Source organism: Haliotis asinina, chromosome 13 (genome assembly GCF_037392515.1).
Source record: "Haliotis asinina isolate JCU_RB_2024 chromosome 13, JCU_Hal_asi_v2, whole genome shotgun sequence".
Lineage (NCBI taxonomy): Eukaryota > Metazoa > Mollusca > Gastropoda > Lepetellida > Haliotidae > Haliotis > Haliotis asinina.
Genome location: NC_090292.1, coordinates 29,285,413 through 29,304,394, shown reverse-complemented (window position 1 = coordinate 29,304,394; position 18,982 = coordinate 29,285,413).

Sequence of the window (18,982 nt, the reverse complement as noted above, 5' to 3'; positions counted from 1 at the left end):
ATATGGTCTCTGATATAAATAGAGAATGCTGAACTATGTCCCGTGTAATACCATATTTGTGAAACACGTGAATGGGTTGATGTCAGTTTCATAAATCACAAAAATACATAACTAAAACATGGCTATCAAGAAAGGTAGTTAAATGACAAATATGAAAAAAAATTCAGGACAGCTTCAACAGATATGAGACGGCGTCAGGATAGTGGAAGAGGTCTATGGTATCTGTCCCGAGTCAGTGTTGCAGTGTCGGTGTTGCAGTCTGTGTTGCAGAGCCATCAACTTGGGGTCTGTACAACAACGAGAGGTCTATGGATTACAGCTTCTTTAACATATACTCTTAGTAGGGGATCTTCCTTATTTTTCGGTTAAAAATATTTAGGATATTTATCGGAGTCAGTGAATGTTGATATGATATTACTGAATGTTTTGAGACTGCATCACCATTTGCATTTCTTTACAACCGTAGTTATTTGGAATGTAGTCGCTTTTGAATGATGACTGGTGTATGGCATGTAATTTGCATGCACACGATTTTCATTTTAAAACACACGACTAGAAACAAACACTAACAAATGTGTGATGCAAGATGAGTGTCAGAATTAATGTTCTAAGTGATTTCTCGACCTTCTTGGAAAGACGTCAAAATCAAGAATGGAACCCCATGCACGTGTAAGGGGCTACTGCGTTGTGCACGTGCATATCATGCGTTGAGTCTAGGGAAGGTAATAGAAGTGAATGAGTTTAGGTTTACGCCAGACTCAGCAATATTCCAGTTATATGGCACCGGTCTGTAAATAATCGAGTCTGGACCAGACAATCCAGTGATCAACAACATGAGCAGCGATCTGCACAACTGGGAACCGATGACATGTGTCAACCAAGTCAGCGAGCCTGACCACCCGATCCCGTTAGTCGCCTCTTACGACAAGCATAGTCGCCTTTTATAGCAAGCCTGGGTTGCCGAAGGCCCTCGTCACTTTTTAAAAAAAAATATGTGCTTGAGAAACATTTAATTTCTTTATGCAGCCCTTTGCTTGTCGTAAGAGGCGACGAACGGGGTCGGGTGGTCAGGCTCGACGACCTGGTTGACACACGTCACAGGTTCACAATGGCACAGATTGATGCTCATGCTGTTGATTGCTGCATGGACTGGCCCATGGTACATAATGCCGCCACACAGTTGTTTAAGTGCAGGATTGTATGCATTCAATCGAATTAAGTTGTATCTTTTACGTACGCTTCATTTGCCAGCGACGCGATCTTTCTTTTTTCGGTCGTGGTGGCCATGCGGGCGTTTTAATGATAACTCTATCCAGTTTAGCTATGAAAGAATCTATACCTAAAACGACGCATCGTATATAATAGAGACGTAGATAAAAATGTTATATTTTTTCATCACTCACCAAATTCCAGAATGTCAATCGAATAGAACAAAAAATCTGACTGCACAACGCCATTTAAAAAGTGGTCAAATGTTATATTTGGGGTTACACGCAGCCTAAAGCAAAATTCACTCATGGACTCATTCACTCATTCACTCATGGCTAAATGCCGTACAATAATCATTGGCCTTTAGGCGGTTTCAAAATGTTTCACAGCTTGTGCTTTTGTTTTATATATCCGTGAAGGTCCCAGGGTGGAATGGGTCTTCAGCAACCCATGTCTGCCATAAGAGACGAGTAACGGGATCGGGTGGTCAGGATCGCTGGGTAGAATAGGCCTTCAGCAACCCAGGCTTGCCATAAAAGGCGACTCAGCTTGTCGTAAGAGGCGACTAACGGGATCGGGTGGTCAGGCTAGATGACTTGGTTGACACATGTCATCGGTTCTCATTTGCGTAATTCGATGCTCATGTTGTTGATCACTGGATTGTCTGGTCCAGACTCGATCATTTACAGACCGCCGCCGTGTAGCTGGAATATTGCTGAGTGCGGCGTGAAACTAAACTCACTCACTCACTCACTCACTCACTCACTCACTCTGTAAAACGAAGGCGGTGAGGTGGCCTAGTGGTTAAAGCGTTCGCTCGTCACTCCGAAGACACGAAGAGTGAGTGAGTGAGTTTAGTTTTACGCCGCACATAGCAATAGTCCCGTTATATGGCGGCGGTCTGTAAATAATCTAATCCAGTAATCAACAACATGAGCAGCGATCTGCGCAATTGGGAACTGATGACCTGTGTCAACCAAGTCAGCGAGCCTGACCACCCGATCCCGATTAGTCACCACTTATGAGCCTTTTGAGAATATTATTATTATTTGTACGAAGTTTGTGCCAGCTCACCTGACCTAACCACTGGCGCGATTTCTATGAACCTTTCAGGGATGATATCCTGTATGCTGAAAGGTATACAATGATAAAAAAATCCCGACTTCCGACTTCCGGCTTCCGGGAAGGGCAGACAACCCAAAATGTGAAAATCTTTCACCCTGAATGTCTCGAAAACGAAAAGAGGTAAATGGACCAAATTTTCACACAATGTGGACAACCCCATTCCCCATAGATTAAACATGCAAAATAAATTATATGCTTGACCGTGACTCTCTAATCACAAGGGATATAAAACGGAGGGTCCGCATCTTTCAATAGGTATGCATGAGTGTATTTTGTATGACCAACACGACATCGTGGCAAAATGACCTCATCAAATCTGGACTGACAGCCCAAGTATGTGTAACCAATATACGGTTTTATTTCATGTAATTTATTTATACCTACTTGGGTGTCCCACTTCTTCGGCATCAGATCACGGATGTAATGCTAGTTTTATAATCAGAGTATGGAATAAGAAGTGGTGTCACAGATTTGTTGAGTGCTGCCTTGACAGCAAGACCGGCCTCAACAGCATTGTCCGTTTCAGGACAAATTTGGGACCATGCATCTTCTAAAGAACCAGCACTCTCTAAAATTTCTTCAGCTCTGTCTAATTCATCCGCATCTTTTTCGAACAGATTCTTGTTTTCATCAACAATGGTTTTCACCAACAGAATAGCATTGCCAGGTTTTACACTACCCTCATAATAGAAACGTTCATGCAGTTCAAGCAGGTGGTTTGAGTTGTGCATTGACTCTGTATGGCAGAAATAGTTGCAACAGTGAGTGGTAGTACTTCTCTGGATCCTTCATTTGGGAGAATTTGGGATAACGAATGACTGCTGGTTTGCTCTTTGTTCTTTTTTGCATGAAACCAAGGCCTTTCTGAAGAGTGAGTATAGTTGTTCTGCGTTTCTCCTTGTTCACGTGAGACATTTCTGATTTTGTTACTATTTAGTACTCGGAGCAGAATTGAGCTGAACACACCTTATCCATCTCTTTGCCAGATGGCCTGTGAGCGTACCGATCAATCATACTTGTTGCCCACATGTCTTCTTCTTCGAAATCTCCAGAAGAACATCTTTGCTTTATTGTCTCAAGAGGCAAGCTTAACCGTGTGGTATTCATACCTACAGGTATGAACTGTACCAAACGAGAACTCTCTTTCAAATGCATGTTGCATGTTCTGTACACGGCTTCTTGAGCACTTACTTCTCTGTGAGTGAGATAAGTGTGGCCGAGCATTTTAAGTGCTTGCTTTGCATTGATGCTGTCCTCACTTCGTGCTTCTTTTTCAGTTTGGGCAATGAGCAAACCCATTTCCCTTTCGGCTTTGCTGATATATGAAATGATGTAGACTACACATGAATAGGCATCAATGACATACTGAATGTCCATGTTGGCATTCCAACATTTCAGTAGAGCAGGATTATACCGGTTAATCCATACATCATTAAGTCGTCTTTGCAGTATAAGACTTGCTCTTTTGCACAGTGCAGCACATGCACTTTCTACATCTTCTTGACATCTTCTTGACTTGCCTCAAACATACTGACTCACATCGTTTATCGCTCTCCAAATTTGGGTTAGTATCTTTTTTGCTGTTTTTGACGACATTTTTGGTTGTAGAATTTTATTCAGGCATCGCATACCTGAATTGCCATGGGCATCTTTAGGCAAGTCGTCAACAGTTTTTGTTTGATTGTTTGACTCAGGGTGAGAAATGAACGTTTTGCACGATGGAGGTCTTGGAAAATTGAACCGACAGGTTTTTCCGACAGGTATTTGTATGACGTTTGCTATGTGTTTGAACACTGTCAACAATGCTACAAAGTTCTTTGTCATCCTCTGGCAGTTCACATGTCAACATGTCGACACTTTCATCAGAGTCAGATTCGATATTTGGAGCATTTTCTATCAAGAAAAGGCAATGGGTGTGTGGCGAACCTCTTTGCTGGAACTCCACTCGATAAAAGTAGTCAATGACTTTTCCGATCGGAGCTGCTGGAGACATGATTACATCCCTAAGAAAAGTATGGAATCTGTGATCAAACATTCTGGCAGCTGTTACTGGATTTCTTCTCGGTACTGAACATTTGGAATTCCAGTCAAGGTCTTTTGCTTTCCTCGTATCAGATGTTTCACGCAGGATGCAATCAATGATCTCATTCCACGTGAGTTCGGCAGAAGAAAATGAACAAAACCATGTAGGTATTCCCAATTGTCTGATCATCGCAAAAAGGTCCCTTTGAACTGACTGCCAAAAGGGAGGTGTCCCTCTAATCGGTTTCAAAAATTTGTACCCTTCATCATGCTTTAAAATTTGTGAAAGAGATTCTTTGTCAGCAAGACTACTGGCTACAACTGTTCTGTTGCTTTGTGAAGCAGTCCCCTTACGAATGGAAATTTGGACATTAGATTTGACCTGCTCGAGTTCAGAGAGATACTGAGCATAAAATATGTAATCAGTATTTCGAGCAAACCTTCCATCTGCATTCATTAATCTGGTGTTCAGGTATCTACCTAATGTCAGCCTTCCCTCTCTTTCATCGTGAAATGTAGGTGTTCCTTTTGGAAATAAAGCAGGAAAGCATTTAGCTTCATTGGTTTTGTCATTTGAAATTGCGACTGGAATGTTATTTTCACATGGAGAAATGTTGATGTCATTCTCGTAATTATTGTCCAAAATATCTTGCAGAATATCAGCTGGTTGAAGACATGTATCCAATAACAGTCCATTTTCATCACTCTCGACTTCAGATGTATCCTTTGAAGTTGAAGCAGAATTTGACTTTGGAACACTTGAATAATCAGAATGAAGCGTTCTTGCAACATCTTCAACAATTTCAACCGGCACATCATTGTCAGGATTTGTTGATTCACCATGCTCTGTATCAGCACCATGAGGGTTGATCCAGTCTTTGTTGAACTCTACATCCCTGTAATAAATGTTATTTGTTTTCATATATGATATAGCTGCTCTAATGTTTTCTTTGTTAACATACTGATATTGGTAATGACCCTTGAAAGCCTACTTCCGCTGCAACTTGACGCGGATCATCTGAACAGATGATTCAACAAGATACTTTGCAGTACTTGAGGATTTCACGGAGTCCCTAAAATTCTCTTTGGTTGTGTACTTTTGGATACTGAAATGTTTTACGCGCTCTCTGAATTTCTGATCGTGTGCATACTTTTCCACACTTTTTCTTTTCAGTTTAGAGTGATATTCTTCATTTGCTTTGTATTTTTCTCTAGCTATTTGACTCCTCCGTTTTTTAGGTGCATTTTGTGAAAGACAATGAGCATTCCTTCTCTTCTCACGCTTCTGAATTTTTTATCTACTCTTTTCTTTGTGTTTGTTTCACAACTATCACATTTTCATCAACAACGCTTTCTCTCTTAGATGCTTCACAGTTTTCACTGTCTGAGAAGATCATTTCAGCAGATTCAATTAAATTTTGTTTGACAGGTTTTCCATCCTTGCTGGAATTGTAGTTTCCATTTCATAGTCCCGATGGATGGACACAGGCGTCACTTCAAACATCGTATTAACATTAGCATTCAAGGACGGTGCCAAACGCATACAATGTTCATAAACCCCATGAACAGAGCTGTACGAAATGAGGACACTTGTGCCATCACATGCCATTGTACCCTCCTCATTCCTAGAATGTGAATCAGAAACAAAGAATGAGCCTCCACGTTGTACAACGGCAAATACAACATCACAAAAGTTCACAAAACATGAGCTAATAACCCTCTTTCTAATGCAAGCTCAAGACCAACAAAACCTCCAAAATTGCCTATGTCTTCTGCAGGCCATAACAACCCAGAGTTTGGTTCGTGCCTCATTAGTCTGAAAGTGCTATCATCAGAAGCACAAATATATTCCGGCAGTTCATTGATTAACAGGTGTGTTGCCGATATGGTGGAAGATCTTTGAATGTGCCCACACAACTCATCTCCGTCAATAAGAACATTGTCTAGATGATCCACTGTTCAGTTATATAATGGTTTAATATGTGTATTGTGCAGAAATATGAGTGCACAGCAAGTGCACTGACGACCGGAATTTGGCAAAAAGCGCTCATCCCCTTGATGAAAACGACTGTCAGCTTTATCTGATGGAAAATGGGATTTTGTCCATCACTGTCACTATCTACCAGGGGCCCCTTTCACAAACCTCTCGTAAGCCTAAGGTCTCGTAACATTCCTACTTCCTATATTACAGTATAGGGGGTACGGATGCTACGAGAAAAGTTAATAGATCCTAGGCTTACGAGAGCTTTGTGAAACGGGGCCCAGGTCCATAGATATAACATTGCAGTCATCATCTACAGACATACCACTTGCATCATCTACCGCTACGTCATCTGAAGTAGGATCTGTTTGATCTCTCACTGTCTTAGCCTCAGACTTCTTCCAGTATTTCTTACGTGGCATTGTTGTTGATGGCTAACTGATAATGACACACATCAACACGATGATAATTAAAACCAAATGTGTCAAATCAATGAGTTGAGTGTTGGTAAGTCTCAAGTGAATGACTTTGACATCCCTCCATTTTTAGACTATGTCCAAAAGGTTTCCATGGAAACCGAGAAAATAATAAATCACAAAAACCTGTACATAGCAAAAGGCACCACTTCAGCTTCTCACTGATATATCTACCAAGTTTTGCAGAAAAATAGTGAACGGTTTTTTAGTTCTGCTCCGGAAACGAAGCCCACCCCACCATAAGACTAACACCAAAATGTTCCATGGAAAAACAAAAAAAATATAAATGCCAAAAATCTGTAAATAGCAAAAGGCGCAACCATAGGTTGAGATTACTATATCTATCAAGTTTGGTCTAAAAATATTGAACGGTTTCCGAGTTATGCCCGGAAACCAAATGATTACGGACGAACGGGGGACGGACGGACGAACGGACGAACGGACGGACGGACAGACGAGGCGTCAACTATATCCCCCGCATTACATGTCGGGGGGATAAAATGTAACCAATATAATAGATACAAAGGGCAAAGAGAATTGCGAACACATCGCAATTTCAACAACTTATATCAAATCACGCCACGTTAGGACCAGCAAGCTAGTGTGGATACACAATGACCATGGTCCAACCTAAAAGGGGCAAAACAATATTTACATCCATCGCTACAAATATCCGCGAAGCGATGTGTGTCTTGCCGATTGTTTGTAATACCTTATTCCGAAAACATTTACCGATGCCTCAAAAGAAATTTGAGAATCAATTTCAGTTGTAGTAAAATTCTACTCTTCACGTTATGGTCAAAACATTATCAAAGACATTTCTGTTTGCAAAACACAGTGTCTCGGGCTAACTTCAGTTTATTTTCAGCTTTTTTAGCTCAAATGGGATCAAATGTTCACAGAAATGATCGCGCATCGACAAAACGCACATCGTTTCCCGGATGATATTGCTTTCATTTCGTCAAACAATTGCCAACCTGTCAAATTCTAACTAACTTCTGCCCTCGCGTCATGTACGCGACATCAACAAAATGCATTCTATTTACCTATCGCCTGACCGTGACATGATCACATTTGACAAAGTTAATCTAAAAAAAAACACTGTAATGGGCGCTTAAATGTGTGTGTTCCTTGCATGGTTTTTATATATTCTTTATTTCTTCTGCCTGTAAAGTATTTGTGCTGAAATATTCTTGATGCCTTAAAATGCTTTCGACATGAGTAAAGAATTATGATTAAATGTTGTATGGTTGATTTGATTCATTCATACATTCTTAACGGTGAATACTTGGTTGTGATAACGATGTATTTAGCAGTAATGGTGTGCAATGGTTTCACAAGAAACTTAGCACGTTTTTCCAATCTAAACAAGACATACTTCTCTGCTCAGTTTACAATATAGAAATTATTACTTTTAAAATTGCAAAATCGATTTCGGTACTGATTGAACTTTCAATAGTCATATGGCAAAGCACTCTTCCTTGGATGTGAATAACATGGACACTGTAATAAGCAAAGAAACTCAGATTCCTGCATATGTACTGTACTATAACCTATCTTCTGCTATTGCATTATGCTTTATAACAACTTCAACCAATACATTATGATTTGAGCACTGCCATAAGCATCAATACATTCCGATGATAAGCAGCTTTCAGACACACGAAATTCTTTAGTGTGTTTATGAAATGTTAGCTGCCCTAGGTTATATGTTTGTGAGATTGTTTGTGAATACCCAAACATCGTTGTTTGAACATGTAACAACCTCACGCAACATTTCCGACAACTTGCACTGTTCAAGACAATTAAAAGCACTTGGTGAATCACTTTTTATTTGAATGTAAAATTTGTCATCGTATTTAAAAGCATTACCAAATTACACGAAATGAACACGAAAACACTATCACGGACCAATTGTCCAACAGGAACAAACGGTTTTAGATACATAAGGATGTATTTACATTGATTCATTATGTATATGAATCTGACTGTAACTTACCAGTATCTTATAATTACACTTGCATTATTATCTTCTATTACACGTGGGCCTTAAACCTTGCTAGGAAACAAACTTGGCAGATTGACTGAGCTTTTCAACAGGTCTGCAAACACGTTACAAGTTACTTTCATTGTAACTTAGGTAACTACTGATATCCTTCCATACACTACTCTTAGTACACATATTTTAGGACTATGTATACATATTGTCACTGTTTGTACATGCAATGCAAAGTTGTTTCTGCCTTTACGAGCTTAGCGTGTTCAAATATTTAAAAAAAAAGATATTCAGTAGAATTCATATTCAAAACAACATGTACACTGTGTATAACATGATTAAACTGATATTAACAGTGTTTGTGAAAAGATTAATAGGGTGGATATTCTCTATATGTACGATTCAGTTCCTCTCTTTCTCTCTCATAGCCAACTTTCACACTCACGACGCATAACCTCTATGAGGTCGCCGAGGTGTGTTCTAATGGACTCATCTCTCGACAGGTAACACTGATGCTTGTTCACTGAGGGGTCAGCGAGACCACACTGGCCATCTGCTGAACACACACACACACACACACACACACACACACACACACACACACACACACACACACACACACACACACACACACACACACACACACACACACACACACACACACACACACACACACACACACACACACACACACACACACACACACACACACACACACACACACACACACACACACATATATATATATATATATATATGAAAATGCCACAGCTCTGTGAAGACATACCGTGGATTTCATTCACGTTCGCAGATGTCCTTTCTTCTTCACTAAATTTGTTACTGAGAGATTCTCATTCTGATTCCAATTACCATTACTCACTGCTCATACTCTTGTATTTACCGCCTATCTTTCGTGTGTTAATATTGTTAGGCTAGATTTAGGTTCCATTTGCTTAGACTGTTATTTCATTTGTCTTTCAATTTGTCTATTGCAAAAACTTTTAAACATGGCCTCTCAAAACACACCGACTAAAACATGTTCTCAGACTCCTCCTCCTACTGCCATGAAAGTCATTAAAATATCTCCAGCATCTCTGCCTTCGAACTCCCCAAGACTGCCGTACGTGCTCCAGAATTTCAAATCGAAACTATCCACTTTCCTTGACAATATGGACACATCCATGAGTGCTGCGCTGTGCACGTTTTCGCAGCATAGCCATGGTGTGGCGCACCACAATCTGCAGAAGTGCTGTACAGAGATTCCAATTTTCAAACAGCAGTTTGAGAAAGAAATGACCACCATTCAAAATCACGTTGACCACATCCATGGGAGAAACATCCTCTCTCAGAGGATTATTAACCTAGAGAGGACGCAGGCATATCTCAGGCAAGAGCTTGAAAAAAAGAGAGAGGAGGAGGCTGATAACATGGCACTGCTTGCCATTCTAATGGAGGACATGTCCCAGCCTACTTCTACTTCTACTTCTACTTCTACTTCTACATCTACATCTACTTCCCTTCTACTTCTACTTCTACTTCTACTTCTACTTCTACTTCCCTTCTACTTCTACTTCTACTTCTACTTCTACTTCTACTTCCCTTCTACTTCTACTTCTACTTCTACTTCTACTTCCCTTCTACTTCTACTTCTACTTCTACTTCCCTTCTACTTCTACTTCTACTTCTACTTCTACTTCTACTTCTACTTCTACTTCCCTTCTACTTCTACTTCTACTTCTACTTCTACATCTACATCTACTTCTACTTCTACTTCTACTTCCCTTCTACTTCTACTTCTACTTCTACTTCCCTTCTACTTCTACTTCTACTTCTACTTCCCTTCTACTTCTACTTCTACTTCTACTTCCCTTCTACTTCTACTTCTACTTCTACTTCTACTTCTACTTCCCTTCTACTTCTACTTCTACTTCTACTTCCCTTCTACTTCTACTTCTACTTCTACTTCTACTTCTACTTCCCTTCTACTTCTACTTCTACTTCTACTTCTACTTCTACTTCCCTTCTACTTCCCTTCTACTTCTACTTCTACTTCTACTTCTACTTCTACTTCCCTTCTACTTCACCAACTCAAACCTCCATCGCCACCTCCACCACTACAACCGCTACTACCATCTCTTCCCCAGATGATTTATCTAAAATCAGTTTCATCTTCAGAGATTTCAGCCAGTTTCAAGCATTCACATCTCTAAACGGCCATGCTATGAAGTGTTCTTTCCTGTAACCAGGTGTTCAAATAGATGTAGACATTTGGTGTACTTCAGTAGTTTCAAGCCGTATCATTCAGCATTGTTTCTTTCTGTATTTATCTGTAAGTTACAATGGAAAACCATGTCTTTCTTTTTACGTGCTAAATTTCTGGAAGAGTTTCTGGAGAAAAACGCGTTCATCAGAATCTGTGTAATGTTCATACCGCACATTTGCATAAGGTGACTAGGTCACCATAGTTCAAAGCCACTAAAGGATATCAAGTGACTGAAAATAGTGGGTGGATTATACAAAATATCATTCTCTTCCCACAGAGGTTACTTGCTACCCCCATACGGCCATATTTCGCGGTTCTCATAAAATCCCCTAGCGGCAAAAATGACAGCAGATTTATCTCCCTTTTTCTGTCCAATCAGAACACGTGTTACATCGACTTAGATTCAACTTGACAAATACAAGCAATGAGGAGAAACAAAAATGACATGACTGAGTTCTGTCTAGAAGAAACATTTGAGTATCGCGCTCGAGAAGAGGTTCTAGTTTTCAGGATGCATCCGGAAATTACCGAGATCCTTCGAACGATCATTTTTGAAACATGGTCGCTGATTGCACTACTACATCTGATTGCTTCCAATCACGAGTCTTGAACACTCGGACCATGAAAGGGTCGTATTAGAACAGAGGTTACGTAGGAAAATGCGACAAGTAACCACTGTGGGAAGAGAATGACAAAATATTTGCATGATGTAAATGAACATAGTCGGCAGCAAGTAAGGAATATACATTGAAATTAAACTTTGCGTTGCAAACAACAAATCGCTTGCTAGCAATGTACAGCGATTCACCTGACAACGGAGCGCTAACTTTCAACCGCTTGCAGTCGCAGCAATCGCTGGATGAGGTCGCTTCCTTCTCAAACCAAAATGGCGGCTTAGGAAAATTTGAATTCGAAGGCTGAACAATTTTTTTCGACTGCCAAGATGGCAAGAACAGCTCATATCCCAGCATCCTAAGTTTGTTCCACAGGTTCAATGTAGTCATCAACACTCATAAATTCATCACTCGTCATGGAGAATCTCCTAATACGTTCTTTATTAGCGCCAATTTAGCAAACGGTAATATTTGGAAGAGCGATAAACGCTTTGAGCTGTCGCAAGCCCGGAATAAGCGATTCATTTGCTTACTCTAAGCGATTTTCGGCTTGCAACGCACCCATAGTGTCAGTGTATAAATGCACTAAACATCTTCGTCACTGCTAAGCTCAGGTTTACATCACGTCCATTATATTCCCTTACAAAGATTACAGATGTTTGCAGATAATATTTGTGTGTATTTAAGAAACCAATGTGTTGATAATGAAGAAAGTGCATAACCATATCAAGTATGTTGTATTCCGCTACTGACCTCTAAATGCCATCAGACAGTTCTGTATATCCTGAATGATTAGTTTGGTCTGTTTGCAGAGCCATTCCTATTTGTTTTCCTGTAGGTAGATATTTTTTGTAGTGTAGGAAATTCATATTTCAAATACCATTTACAACTACGTAATGTCGCTTGTAGTATATGTGTATATATTTTGCCCGATTTTTTTCTTCTGTTGTGAGATGCTTGCTTGTTTGTATTCCTGTAGGTAGCTATTGTTAGTAGTGTAGGAAATTCATATTTCAAATAGCATTTACCTAATGTCGTTTGTGGGATATGTCTGTATATTTTGCCAGATATTTTTTCTTCTGTTTTGAGATGCACTCTTATTTGTGTTCATGTTGGTAGATATTTTAGTAGTGTAGAAAATTCATATTTCAAATAGCATTTACCGCTACTCAATGTCTCATGTAGTATATATCTGTATGCTTTGCCGGATGGTTTTCTTCTGTCTTGACAAGCATTCCTGTTTGTGTTCCTGTAGGTAGATATTTTTAGTAGTGTAGAAAATTCATATGTCAAATACCATTTCCCGCTGCGTAATGTCTCTTGTAGTATATATCTGTACATTTTGCCAGATTAGTGTCTTCAGTAAGCTGCATTCCACCTTGTTTGATAGTACCTCCTCTGTTCTTAGGTCTACAATCAAAGCAATTAGTGTTCTGGAAATGTCAGGCCCTAATCTTTCCAGTAGTTTGTATATTGTTTTACGCCGCACTCAGCAGTATTCCAGCTATCTAACTGCGGTCTGTAAATGATCAAGTCTGGACAAGACAATCCAGTGATCAACTGTAGGAAAATCGATCCACGGAAATAAAATACAAAAGAGATAATGTTTCCAGTCATATATAAACTTTCATATGTCGAGGGCCTTTATACTCCAAGGTAAATACTGTCTGTGTTTGAATGAAACGTGGTGCTGATGTGTTTCAACACCTTTGTTTCTTGCTGTTTAAACAATGTTTCATTTCACTCAAATTCAGTTGTTTCATTGCATGTTCCAACATGTCGTTTAATGTGCCCATTGAGCACAAAAAGAGTAAAAGGACTCCATCACGTTTAAGCTGATATGACGATCAAATGTTAGGGTGTTCCCATAATCTGGTTTGTAGTATAGAAGTCATAAATACGCGAGGAAAGTATATATAGCAAAACATGTCAGTTATGTCGTGTCAGCTTTAACTCACAATGTTTTCACACTAACAGTTGTCCGTGAGTGCCGTGTATCGGCGTTTGCAGTAAGTTATTTCCTTTTCCATATGAAAGAGACGAAGATTTGACGCGAAAACAGTGGTGAGTATACCTCGATAGCTGCTGACTACTGTCTAGTGAAATACAGCTGGCATCTCTGGGAATTCAACGGACAGATATATATAATTATATTTATATATTTAGCATGCATAATAAACTAAAACATGCTTCACATAAGAAATATCTCTCAACACATGCTCAACAATGTGAAGAAGGCATACGGTGTACCGCGATCTGCGCAATTACGTAACTATGACAAGCCATCCCTCCTTTGTTCTTAGGTCTGCAATCAAAACAATTAGTGTTCTGGAAACGTCACTCTCTAATCGCTCCAGCTTCTTTTTCTGGAGTTTGTGAATTTTGTGTGTGTGTCAGCAGTGTTGACTCAGTGCTAAATTGATATTTAAATAAAAAAAACATAGTAAGGGACGGTCCAGCTTGCGCCCAAAGAAACTGCTCAAGTGACGATAGCCACGGTGGGTGTATGGAGGAAGTCTGAAGACCGATAAGTATTGCCTTTGAGGCAATCCTAGTTCTTATTATTATTTGTACGATTTTTGTACCAGCTCTCCTGCCCTAACCACGGTGCCGATTTTGATGAAGCTTTCAGGGATGATAGCCTGTGTGCTGAAAGGTATAGAATGAACAAAAAAGTCCCGACTTCCGGTTTCCGGTAAGGGCAGAGAACCCAAAATGTGATTTTCTGACACCCTGAATATCTCGAAAACTATGAGAGGTGAATGCACCAGATTTACACTCAATGTAGACAACCCCATTCCCCATCGATTCAACATGCAAAAAAAGATTTGCAGCAGAAGAAAGTTTTCGCTGTTTCGGAAAAAAAGGAGAAATTTACGCCGATTTTCGCGTTTTGACGGTGCCTGTCTCTGAAAATCTTCATCTCCAGAACGGCATATGACACAATTGCGTTTGTTACGCCGATAGATTGCCCATGCCCTGGAAAGCTTGATTTGTTCAAGGCATGTCAATATCTTGATTGGTTTAGAGTTATCGAACTTGGAAGATGGTCAAATTTTCAAAGACGTGTTTTTATATGGTTCATAAATATGTCATAACAATTGTGAGATGTCGTCATATATGACACCAAACAGTAGACAATTGAATGGACAAAATTTTTGCTTCACATTATGGTTATGTAAAAATCAATACTTACGTCACAATAACGACCCAAAGAGAAACTTTGCGATTTTACACATTTTCGCAAGTTTTGACTGCCCGTGTTTCAAGATTGCCTCCTCCTGAACACTGAACAGTACCATAGTGCTTGATGTGTCGATCGAAAGCGCACACCCCGGGCTACTTATATTGATAAAAGACATATTGATATCTTGAATAGTTACAGAGTTATCACTCTCGGAAGTTGGTCAATTTTGTAAAAACGCAGATTTTAAGGTTTTTAAACATATCGCTGCTCTTCGAAAACACAATGAATATGATGTCTGAAGATATCAACCGGTAGATAATTAAATGGAGAACATTTCTGCTTCACATTATTGTCATGTAAAAGTCAATAATTATGCCACAGTTACGCCACAAAGAGTTGGATGGGGTGCGTGCTTCGGATTTTGGCATCTTGCACAGATAACTGAAGGAAGCGCCAGTAAAATCTAGCAACATTGACCACTCCCCGGGTTCTCAATTAGCCAAGGAAACGATTTTTAACAGACCGTAACACCGCTGTCCTTAGGTCTACAGTCAAAATATTTAGCATTTTGGAAATGTCAGGCTCTAATCTTTCCAGTAATTTGTATATTGTTTTACGCCTGGACTAGACAATCCAGTGATCAACAGCATGAGCATCGACCTGCGCAATTGGGAACCTATTCGTTTGTATATTGTTTTACGCCGCACTCAGCAGTATTCCAGCTAGATGGTTGTGATCTGTAAATGGTCGAGTCTAGACAAGACAATCCAGTGATCAACAGCATGAGCATGAACCTGCTCGGGGCACCTGCGGCAAGCCACCTCCTCGTGGTGGGTGCTGGGTAACGCTAAGTGGTCGCCAACCCCCCGTGTGGATCCGGGGGCATATTTGGTCCACCAACCCGTTTGCTGTGGGTTGCGGCCCTGTGTCGGTGGAGGAAGGGATCCTGGTGGTTGAGGGCATGGGAGCAGGACCAGTGTTCCTATTGCTCAATACACCACTTTGGCCCTGACTTCACCTAGACGGGTGGTTGATTGGGCCCGGTTCAACCAGTCGGCTGGTCATGTCAAGCCCTGTGCATGGATTTTATGTCATTGCACAAAATTTGATTTGGAATTGTTTAAATTTTAGGCTTGGATCCCTTTGTTCATAGAATATTGTTTGACTTGGATTTTGTTTACATGAACTTTGCCTAGCGTCTTATGCCCAGAAGGCGGTGGCTCATGGGACAATCTGGTGGAACTGTTAATAGTTTTAATGTTTCTGCTGGAGTATATCATCCGGGTATCCTTGGTGCTGCAAGTTGGAGACCCACTTGTATTTAGCATTGTCCTTGTGATACCCCGTGGTGAGTGGAGAGCTCGAATGATGAACCATATAACCAACAAACGTGGAATACCAAACCCCTTCCAAAAATAGCAAACGTCCACTGGATAATGAAGATGAGCAGCGACCTTTAAAATCTGTAGAACATTGGCCACGATTTTTAGTGCTTGAGACAGTTGACAAAGCACCTCTCAAACTTAACCCTTTTGCAATATCTAAGGGTATTCAAGGCATAGCCGGTGAGGTTAAAAACCTCAGACGATTACGATCAGGTTCTTTGCTGATAGAATGCAACAGGAAACAGCAGTCTACCAACCTTATGGCAACAGTTTCGTTTGTCGGCATTCCTGTTTCAGTTACAGCACATAGAACGCTCAATACCAGTAAAGGTACGAGACAGGAATCAGTTGTTTACTGATATGACTGAAGCGGACATAGTGTTTGAAATGAGAGATCAAGGCGTCATGTTTGTTAAACGGTTCTCAACACGAAAGAACTCACAAACACAACCAACTAATACGTACCTTTTTTTCATTTTCAACACCGACTGCCCCAACATCAATAAAAGCAGGTTACAACAATATCAAAGTTGACACCTTTATTCCAAACCCATTAAGGTGTTTCAAATGTCAAAGATTTGTCCATGAGGTCAATACGTGCACAAGACCTGTCACATGTGCTCACTGCGGTGAGCAAACTCATACAACGGAAGATTGTGACAATGAGGCTAAAAAATGTACCAACTGTTCAGGGAGTCATCCATCATACTCTAAAGACTGTCCTGTCTGGAAACACCAAATGAAAATAAATAAAATTAAATTTTCCAGAAACATCAGTTTTTCTGAAGCAAAGAAACTTGTCCAGTCTGAGGAAAGCACAGAAACGTATGCGTCTGTCCTCCAGACAACCTCTGAAATAACCGCCAAAGTCACAACATTTTCTGTTGACTGCCAGACAGACGTGACATGGTTAAACTCCGAAGCGCCTCAAATATGTTCAAATGAACAGTCAACTCAAACATCTGAATCATGCTCTGACATACAGACTCTTTCTCAAGGCCAGTCATCATCTCTCACTCAGAAGAAGTCTCAAGCACATAAACCACAAATATCTCAAAGAAATGTGAAACAAAACAGATCAAGAACTGAATCTTCGAACGGACATCAAAGTGATAGGATTTCAAAGGGGTCAGATAATCCGATCCAACTATTTAATATGTTTGGATCTCTTGAAAGAATGGATGTGGCTGAAAACATCCCGCCACGGACGCATAGCGTATCGCCCTCTAAAAAGGTACGGGGTAGATCCCCAGTCATACCTCCCAAAAGATAGCTTCTCAAAGCAATATTATACAGTGGAATTGCCGAGGGCTAAAGACCAACTTTAATGACTTACTACTGTTGGTCCAAGACATACGTCCATCACCTGTCTGCAAGAAACATATCTAAAGCAGACAGACAATTTCATTTTGCGTCAGTTCAATGCATATCATTCTTTTTCTCCTCCGGGTGATAGAGCCACGGGAGGACCATCCATCCTTGTGAGGCATAATGTACTCCAAAGCCCTGTTGTACTTAAAACTAATCTTCAAGTCGTTGCAGTACGACTTACTTTGCATGTTACTTTTACTCTCGGCTATATTCCACCATCTTAAACTCTTCAGCAGGCTGATATCCAAACCCTTTACAATCAACTCCCGAAACCCTGTATTATTATGGGTGATTTTAATGGCCACAATCCACTCTGGGGTGGTACAGATATTAATGCTAAAGGGAAAGTACTGGAGGAGTTCATTACAAACAATGATTTATGCATATATAATGATTCTTCAAATACATATTTACACCCTGGCACAGGAACTTAATCAGCTCTTGATTTGTCAATTACTGATTCTGGCCTATTGAGTGAGTTTGAATGGTCAGTCCACGACGACCTTTGTGGAAGTGACCATTTCCCTACAATCTTAAAACCCGTGAACCCATCCGATGTCCCTCCATCATCTAGGTGGAATTTTAAAAAGGCCAACTGGAGTTTATATGAAACTCTCGTCATTGACAAACTTAAACCTGAATTTTTCATTAATGTTCCAGATGCTATTAAATGTTTTTCTGATAAACTGAACGACATAGCTGATCGGTGTATCACAAAACCATGGTTTAATGTGGAATGCAAACAGGCTCGCAAGGCACGGAAAAGGGCTGAACATTATTTCCGTCGTCATCCTATGGTCCATAACTTGAACAAATGTAAAATCTTAAACGCTAAAGCGCGGCGTACTTTTTAACAAAATAAACGTCAGTGTTGGCAAAACTATGTATCCAAAATCAATTCACGTACGCCGATTTCTAAGGTATGGAATATGATCCAGAAAATCAAAGGTACGGGCTGTAGATCTAGCATTCAACATTTCAAAGACGGAGACCAGTTATTAACTAATAAATCTGGTATTGCTAATAAACACACGGGTAGTTCTTCCACAAATTATGTACCTCAGTTCCAAATGTATCAACAACAACAAGAAAAGAAATCTATTAATTTCACTTCAGATAATGGGGAAGATTATAACGAGGTATTTTCAATTCATGAAATCCATACTGCTCTTGACCAGACCCACGATACTGCTACAGGGGCTGATAACATACATTATCAACTTCTGAAGCACTTACCGGAATCCTGTTTAGAAACCCTTTTAAATATTTTTGATGGTATTTGGACGTCGGGGAAATTTCCGTCATCATGGCGAGATGCTATAGTAGTCCCAATACCTAAACCTGGAGGTGACC